This window comes from Girardinichthys multiradiatus, chromosome 22, assembly GCF_021462225.1.
Source record: "Girardinichthys multiradiatus isolate DD_20200921_A chromosome 22, DD_fGirMul_XY1, whole genome shotgun sequence".
In the NCBI taxonomy this organism is placed as follows: Eukaryota; Metazoa; Chordata; class Actinopteri; order Cyprinodontiformes; family Goodeidae; genus Girardinichthys; species Girardinichthys multiradiatus.
The window spans coordinates 9,693,273-9,702,110 of record NC_061814.1 but is presented as its reverse complement, the minus strand read 5'-3'; the positions used below and the strand labels follow the sequence as shown (position 1 = coordinate 9,702,110).

The window sequence follows — 8,838 nt, the reverse complement described above, 5'->3', positions numbered from 1 at the left end:
TTGATCAAAAAGTGTTTCAACATGTATGGTCAAGTGATCATCACTGTTATCGAAAAACAGGCCGGGCAGGAAAATTGGAAGCGTGAAGATCGCCCAGTGAAAAGAAGGAGCATTCCCTCGGCCAGGTGAACGGGGACTTCTGCCGCTGTCAGCCTTTTTTCTGAGAGGAGAGACTACTAAGCTCATCAGGTCACACCAAAACTAATAGTCAGTGTAAGATGGAAAGCAATTAAATGTCTTTTATTGAAAAATGACAACCTCAAGCAACATTTCAGGATCAGAAACAGAAAAAAAAAGGAGTAGTGTTTCACACGTACAAGGAATTTGCTTTGGTGGTAAGGTGCTAGACATAGACACACATACAGTTGACATAAATACATCTGGAAATATATAGTTAAAAAGCAAAAACAAGTTGTATAGGAATGTCATGAGAATACAATAACAATATAAAATTGAATAAAATAGTATTGACATGTGCTGAGATATTCGTATTATTTGCAAGGGGGAAGTGTCAGTGGAGGACCGGGGCCTTGTTAATGAGGCTAGCTGCAGAGGGAAAGAAGGTATTTCTGTCGCGAGAGGTTTTAGTCTTGATGGACTTCATTACCACAGAGGGCAGGGTGATGGGTCTGAAGTCATTTAGTCCTGTGGTCCTTGGTTTCTTGGAGACAGGGATGATGGTGGATGCTTTAAAGCAGGCAGGTACATTGCATGTCTCCAGTGAGGTGTTAAAAATGTCTGCGAACACCGGAGACAGCCGATCAGCACAGCGCTTCAGGGCGGATGGGGAGACATAGTCCGGCTCAGCTGCTTTACAGGGTTCCTGCCTCTGAAACAGTCTATTGACTTCCTTCTCTGACACGGAGAAGGTAGTGGGTGGAGTGAAGTGCAGCTGAGGGCGAGCATGTGAGCAGAAACAGGATGCGATTGGTCTATGTACACTCTGTGACATCCAGCCTCTTCTGCTGCTGCTGTACAGTTCTGGCCAAATTCTGTAAAGAATAAATAAATAATAGGAAGAAGAAAACAGTAAAGTTAGCGTTGAATAGGGGTGGGTAGGGGGGTAGAAGATGCTACACAATATAAGTCTCACATCAGCTGCTCAGAGGATTCTGCTGCTCGTAGGCTGAGAGGTTGGCAGGTCTGTTAGGATCCTCTTACGGTTGCCGTTCGGACTGTAGACAATGCGTGTTGTTGGCACCAAACAACATCAATCCTTTTACTTTCCTCATCTGTACCTGGATCAGGAGATAACGTGGCTTCAGCCGGAGGTACGGATGCTTCAGCAGCTACGCAACAGAGCTCCTCTCTCTGGGGTTTCCTACCAAGCACCTGGGATAAAAACAGAGAATAAAAATGACCATTAAGACTGGCTGTATACTGGCAGCGTGATGCATGCTTTGAGAGCAGACAATGTTATGGTTTATTTCACCTAGATGCATCCCACGAGTGTCCCAGTTTGATCTCAAGAGGTATGTCAACTACAGTCCTGGCATGTTACCTATTATTTTCTTGCTGAAAAACACACAATCTGAAAGATTGGACAGCAGTCCTTTGAAGGAGATGACAGAGAAAGTGCACCGGCGATTTCTCCATTTTTCCTTCTCAGGAAAAAAAATGACACACGGTGTGTAAGCTAAAGGAGTCCAAGCTTTGAGTCTTATAAAGGCAACCGTGTTTTAAAGCCACGTGGAACTGCTACACATCTACATGTAGCTGCAATGTATGGGAATTGAAATAATAAATGATGTAGATAAAGTATTACAAGTGTCAGTTCTTGTTTAAACCCTGTGACAATGTGCTATTTTTCCTGAAGGTTATGAAAGTTTGAGAATGTGATAGCGACGACCTATGCTTAGACATGATGATTTGAAGTGGGGGGGGGAAGCAAAATTTCGGCATAATGAAGCAGAAATGCATACAGTAAAGGAAAAAGAGAGAGGAGATAATGTAAAAAGAACAAACGCATGTTTAAGGAAAAGGAAAAACAAAATATATAAATTTCTGCTTTTATTTTTGTCAGGATCGTCCCTCAATACCGGCAGGCTGTAGCTGCCACCGGAACTGCCAGTTCTGCCTGTCACTGCCACAAATTGAGCTCGGCCCTGCTGAAGATTGGACAGCAGTCCTTTGAACGAGATAACAGAGAAAGTACACCGGCGATTTGTCCTCAGGAAAAATTACAGTCAACGTAAATGAAAGAAATGTCCTGTAAAGTTGGAATTTCAAAAGTTGGTATTTCAAATGTTACTTAAAATAAAACAGGTTATCTACGCTTTTGATAATTAACAACTATGTACAAGAAAAAGAGATTTTCAGCTGTTGGTGCTTATATACCCAAAGGTCTAAAGCTGTTAAAAATAATAATTGAGAATATTGATAAGAAAATATCTTGAGCTATATTAGGTACATTTTAGGTGCTACTATTAAAAGAAAATGACGGTTTGAATTGAGGGAAAAAACATTGTCCCCTCCGAGGCGGAGTTGAACCAGCGAGTCCCACGAGTATCAGCTTCAGCTCTACAACGGAGCTGGCGTGCCCAGCGACTCCAGCTCGGTTCTAACGTTGGCTTGTCGGACTGAATTTGAAACCGAAAAGCCAAGGTTTCTGTGACTGGCGTTGAGCCGGGGTCGAACCACCGACCCAAGGCTTTCAGTACTGCTTAATAAAGCTCTCCGCGCTAGCGTCAAGCTATCGAAGGGGAACCCGTCCGAACTTGGCGAATCGGGCTTTTAACATGGCTGAATCCTGAACTCACGCCTCGGCTGTTTTCTGGCATTTGTGGGTATATTACTGGCTTCTGGAAATGTTACTCCCATTACATAGTAGGTCAGCTCACCACTAAGCTTTAGCCTATAAATAACATCACATTTACAAAAGTACGGGAATAAAACTGGCCCATTTCTATTTTCCAGTGAATTTAGCTAACAGTGCGTCCTATGAAACACAATAATTAGCCGTGAACTTCCCGCCTTTTCTCAAAGTTTCACATAAGATCATTTTGCGAGCCTTTATCATCATGGTGTGAGTGAGAAAACTCATCTATAAGTAATAAGTTATTCCTTACAGGTTAGACCCCCTACAGACGGGTAGTTGTGCTGGGTCCATGCCGAAATAAACCGGCCTAAAGCAAAGCTGCATAACCACCTAACTCCTGTTTAATTTAAGCCCTACGTGTAGCTTCATCCCATCGTCAAAACAACATTTACTCTCAGATTATAACAAAGTTACCTGAAGCCTGTTTGACTAACCGAGTTTAGATGGAAAACACATGAATGCGTTTAAAACGGTGTGAATGTGGGAGTTAAAGCCGGTCAGGCAGCAACTCACCATGTTTTCTCGGACCGGAAGCCAAAGCTGCTGCGTGTCTTCGTCTCCTTTTTGAACGGGAGCTGCAGCCCACAGACAGCTTCTTCTTCTTCTGTGTTATTTTTTGCCAGTTGGCAAATAACGTTATGATGTGCATTACCGCCACCGACTGGTATGGAGTGTGGTTCTTCATGGTTTTAAATCTTATTTACTATTACAACAATCAAATTCTATTTATTAATTTAGTGCTTTTGAAAAATCTAATTATAATTTGAATATGCTTGCTACCTAAACTTCTTTGCAAAGTATCTCTCAAAATAAAATTTTCTTTAATACCTACAAATTCTCTCCTTAAAATTGTTCTTTCTTGTTCACATTTCTGACACTTCAATATTACATGTTCTATTGTTTCCTCCTCTCCACAATGATCACATTTTCCTGTATTATGTTTCTTTATCTTGAACAATGTAGAATTAAGTCCTGTATGTCCTATTCTTAATCTTGTAATGAATCTTTCCTCTTTTCTGCTCCTTCTTCCTGTTCTTACTTCTCCTACTATCTTGTTGATTCTGTAAAACCATCTTCCTTTCTTTTCTTCATCCCACCTTTTTTGCCACTCTTTCCTGATTCTCTGTTTAATTATATTTCTTGCCTCTGACCTACTAATATTTATTATAAAGCTAATGTTCTTTTGTGTTGCCTTCTTTGCCATCCTGTCCGCCTTCCCATTCCCTCCAACTCCTACATGTGCTGGTACCCATAAAAACACTAATATTAATCCCATTCTTTGTATTCTAAATAAAGTATGTTTTATTTCCAACAAAATGTCTGGTCTACCCTCTGAATGATTATGTTTTAAACTTAATTATGCTGAACTTGAGTCTGAACAAATGATTGTTTTTAATGGTTTTATATCCTCCACCCACTGCACTGCTAACAATTTTGCTAATAATTCTCCTGAATATACTGACAATCCATCTGTAATTCTTTTTCCTACTTTTATTTTAAATTCTTGTATTACAAATGCTACTCCTATTTTTTCATCTGTTTTTGATGCGTCTGTGTAAATCTGGACATAATGATAGTAATTGTTTATATATTCTTGTATTATACTTGAATCTAAACTACATTTCGTATCCTTTTTCTTTTCCATCAATGCCCACAGACAGCTGCAGTAAAGGGGCCTTCAAGTAGCCACCATCGTTGGTGTTCTTCGTTTTCTTCTTCTGTCCATCGGCGGCTGGCAGACTAGTTTAAGGGTGCAATACTGCCATCAAGTGAGCTTGGACTGCAGGACAGAAGTTTATTCAGCCAAATAAAGTCTTTTAAAAAACATTTCATTCTCAGATAAAAAGGAAAACATGCTTTACTGTTTCAAACCGATTGATTGCATTTGTTCTTCTTCTGATGGTTTCAGGGCAACGACAATTTTAAGGTGCATACTGCCACCTCCTATATCAGAGTATGTAGCATGAACTATGTTCAATGGAATTGCTTTATTTCACAAAAAAAAAAAAAAAAAAGTCCTATAATATATCCCTATATTTTTCAGATATGGTATAACAGCGTTATGTGTTTCATTTACCCCCTCTCCTGCTGTTCCCAACAGTCCTTCAAGGTTCCAGTTCCTTCCTGCCTGACTTATCTTTTGATTTAGTTTCATCCTCTCATCCTTATATATAGAGTGAAAATGAATGATGAGAGTACAGTTCCCTGTGGTGCTCCTGTGCTGCTGACTACCTGGTTAGACACATACTCCTTCATTGTCACAAACTGTGGTCTGTTTGTCAGGTAGTCTACAGGAGGCCTCCACCTGAGTCTTCTGTAGTTTCTAATGTTGCCAATGTTCCTGCAGGGCCTAAGACAGGCTCAAACATGCCTTTTAAAGGATAGGTTGTTTGCATTAGAGGAAATAATTACACCGTTGAGTGTAAAATGTGTGTACTGTGCCTTTAAAATGAAGGTAACAAACACTCAGGAATAAAGTTAAAGATAACTGTTGCTTTAACATATTGGATGCAAATCACCACTTCCTCCCTAATGGTCAACTCAGAATGATCTGTATAAACGAGCAGAGGATGTTGAGCACAACCAGGCCTCATTCAAAGCAGCTAGCTGAATTCTGGAGATAAGGAAGCTGCACCAGAAACTGGCTTCCTAGGAATCATACAAACTGTCACGCAGACACTTTATGCAGTCAGTAACCAACCTGGAAACTTCTCTGGCTCCCTAAGAGGACCCTGAGATATTTTAACAAAATATTGACACCCAATGAGGTTTTCTTTCTTCAGCTACAAACAGTCTGGAGTCACAGCAAGTTGTTTTAAGTAGATGGAAGTTGACTAATTCTTCACAGGTAAGAGGAGGAAGAACTTTTTTAGTACAAGTTGGAATTAGATTTCTTTAATGGCACCCTAAAACTAAATCATCAAATTTTAGCTGTTTAAATTAAGAGGCTTATTAAGTGATTAATATATTGTAAATGTTTTCATTTTCCAATGATAATAAAACATGCATAATTTAATTAAATGTGCCTACATGTTTCAGCCTGTCTTCATCCAATTTAATTTGATGTTTTACAGAAGCTGGATTGTATTGCTCATTCTAAGCAGGAAATTTGCAGCAAGTACATCTGGTAAAGCTTCCTTTCACTACCTGTCTATTGCACAAGGTAGCAGTAGAGCATAGAGTTAAAGTTTATTCAGTTAGGCAAAAATTTTGTATTTAGACTATTTTCTCAAAATGTTCACGTCAAACAAATCAATTTTTGTCATGCGATAATGAATAAAATCAGGCTATAGTTTGAGAGCAGAATAAAACTGTTTGATTAGTTGTTTATGTTCAAAATAAAACATGATGCTAAACCTAAAAATAAGTGAGTTCAAATGAATAACCCAAAAGTCAGTATCAACAGATTCACAAATAAACTTCCCTGCCTGGCAAAGCTAATATCTCATCTCTGAACTTACTAAATAGTTTTCTCTCTCTCCCAACTAAATAGTTTTCCTCTTAGAAGTTGGACAACCAGTACGATTCATGAACAAGTATGTTCAGTGACTATTATTAGTAGTTTATAAATACGGATAAATTTGTATTTTTAGTTTCAAACACTGAAGTAATATCGTCTCTCTTGAACGTTCTTCAAAAGTGTCAATATTTCTTTTACTATGGCAGTCACTTACTTGCCTATGCAAGGAAGCCATATTGGATTTTGAGATTGTAACTGACAAGAAACTTCTAACTTTCCCACTTCAAATCCTGATTAAGGAAATCTCTTTGTTAACTTTCCTGGAACTTGGAAATCTAAGCTTCTGAGTAAAAGGAACGTTTAATTAGTTGCATCAATTAAGCAATTATACAGAACCAAAAGGATACAAATGTTTTTGTTCTGCTCTTTGTTATATCCCCATCACATAATAAACAATTGTAAATCAGCTGGAAATTTGTATGGCACTTTGAAAATTGTGTGTGTAATGAGGTAGTAATTTTTAAATATTTGAAAATGAGTGGTTTAGTGAAGCATTTTTATGTTTTAGAGTGGCCCAGTCAAAGTTGAGACCTAAATTCAATTGGGAATCTGTCAGTCATTTTCTACCGCTTATTCCATAGTGGGTCACGGGGGAGCTGGTGCCTATCTCCAGCAGTCTATGGGCGAGAGGCGGGGTACACCCTGGACAGGTCGCCAGTCCATCGCAGGGCAACACACATACAACCATACACACACTCATTCATACCCCTAAGGGCAATTTATAGTGACCGGTTAACCTAACAGGTATGTCTTTGGACTGTGGGAGGAAGCCGGAGTACCCGGTGAGAACCCACGCATGCACAGGGAGAACATGCAAACTCCATGCAGAAAGACCCCTGGCCAGGAATCGAACCCAGGACCTTCTTGCTGCAAGGCAACCGTGCTACCAACTGCACCACCGTGCAGCCCCCAATTGGGAATCTAAAATGAGGTAAAATGTCCAAGGGGTCTGAATACTTTTAAATTACATTGTAATTGTCTTCATTAAAGCCATACCCCTAAACTAAACCTTCTTTGAAAAAGTTTCACATCCTCATTTCAGAGGATCTTCCTGACCTCCTGCTGTTCATGATATCAGCTGAGAAACATCTTCACAGGACCTCTGTGCAAGCTTGAACAACAGAAAACATAAACAGAGACTGTGCTGCCTCTTATGGCTAACAGCAACGCAGTGGGCGCAACTCCTGAAATCCTCAACATCACCGGCAACTTCACAGGCAACAGCACCACATCTAGCGCTGTGCATGTGGCCAGTGTGATCAGCTGGTTGACATTCTGCATCGGGCTACCCGTCCTCGGTCTGGCTCTTTACGCCCTCAAGAATCTGTCTAAAGGTTTGACATGATTTGTTTTAATATTTTGCACAAGATTACACTGCATAGCAACTTTATGCAACTTTTATGAGATGATTGAGTACAAGCTCTATAAGTAGAAGTAAATAGTGACAGCAACCCTTATTTTTTCCTCCAGGTAAAGATGTGTAAAGAGTCTTCAAATATGATGATCTTTTTTTTTTACTGTGGCCTAATTTCGCATTTAAAAAAAAAAAAAATCCAGCATTTAATTTGAGCAGATTGATTAAAGGTGGAAATAGTTGTCTTTAACAAAATCACTGACCGGTAAAAGTTTTGGTCACCCTGTTGTAACAGGTTGTACAACCCACTTTTGAAAATAGGACAGCATTAAGTGCCTGTGAAATACCTTTCCCGCAAATGCAGGAATAGAAAGAAAACATCTTAATATTGAAGGAATTGGGCTGTTATTGACGTGATATTAGTATTAAAGACATGATAAAGACAATTGGGACACAAAATAAGCATATTTCGATATTAAAATTTGCAAGTCCAAAGTCGCTGGAAATGATCTCTAAGGGGAAGTCTCCAGTCATTCATTGTGTGAACATCAATGATAAATGGTTCAGGTAGAAGCCAAGTTGAATTAAAAACAGCGTTAATATGGTGAAACGGTGCATCGCTAGTGGTGGCAGTATTACAACGATAGTTAGTCTGCACTACTTTCCTGAAGCAAAGAGGATCAGAGCTGGCTGGATCAGAGCTGGAAAACTGACGACGGACAGATTGGCTGGTCCCACCAAGCACAGCCAGTTGTGAGGCAAACTGCTTCGAACAAGAAACCTCTGAATTCACAAGAGAAATGATGTCGGAGGTCGGAATATCTGACAAAAGAAGAAGAATGTTAAAGCAGATGCTATAGCCATTCTGTTTAGAGCATCTGATGGGAAAAGATTGCCAAAGAAAAGGTTGTTGTTGCTAAACGGATCAAGGCTCGGCAGCTAAGAACACTTCATTGTTGCAAAAGTACATTCTTCTTCTTCTTATTATTATTAATCCAATTATTAATTATTATTAATAATCTGGATTTATTATTATTATCATTTAATTAGGATAAATTACACGTGAATACGACATATTTAAATAAATGTTTCTCTAAAGATTCTGATATAAAGTAAACAAAATGAGACACCAGGTAGTATCTCCAG

General features: G+C 39.3%; 1 long non-coding RNA gene across 1 annotated transcript; it reads right to left on the bottom strand.

Annotated features, from left to right (window-relative positions):
* Positions 1 to 268: 268 nt before the first annotated feature.
* On the bottom strand, positions 269 to 3,466 carry LOC124859683. Its single transcript, XR_007036172.1, has 3 exons — positions 3,332 to 3,466; positions 1,094 to 1,332; positions 269 to 992 (listed from the first exon to the last, which is right to left on the bottom strand). It is a non-coding gene; the product is annotated as an uncharacterized LOC124859683 (long non-coding RNA).
* Between the last annotated feature and the right edge of the window lie 5,372 nt (positions 3,467 to 8,838).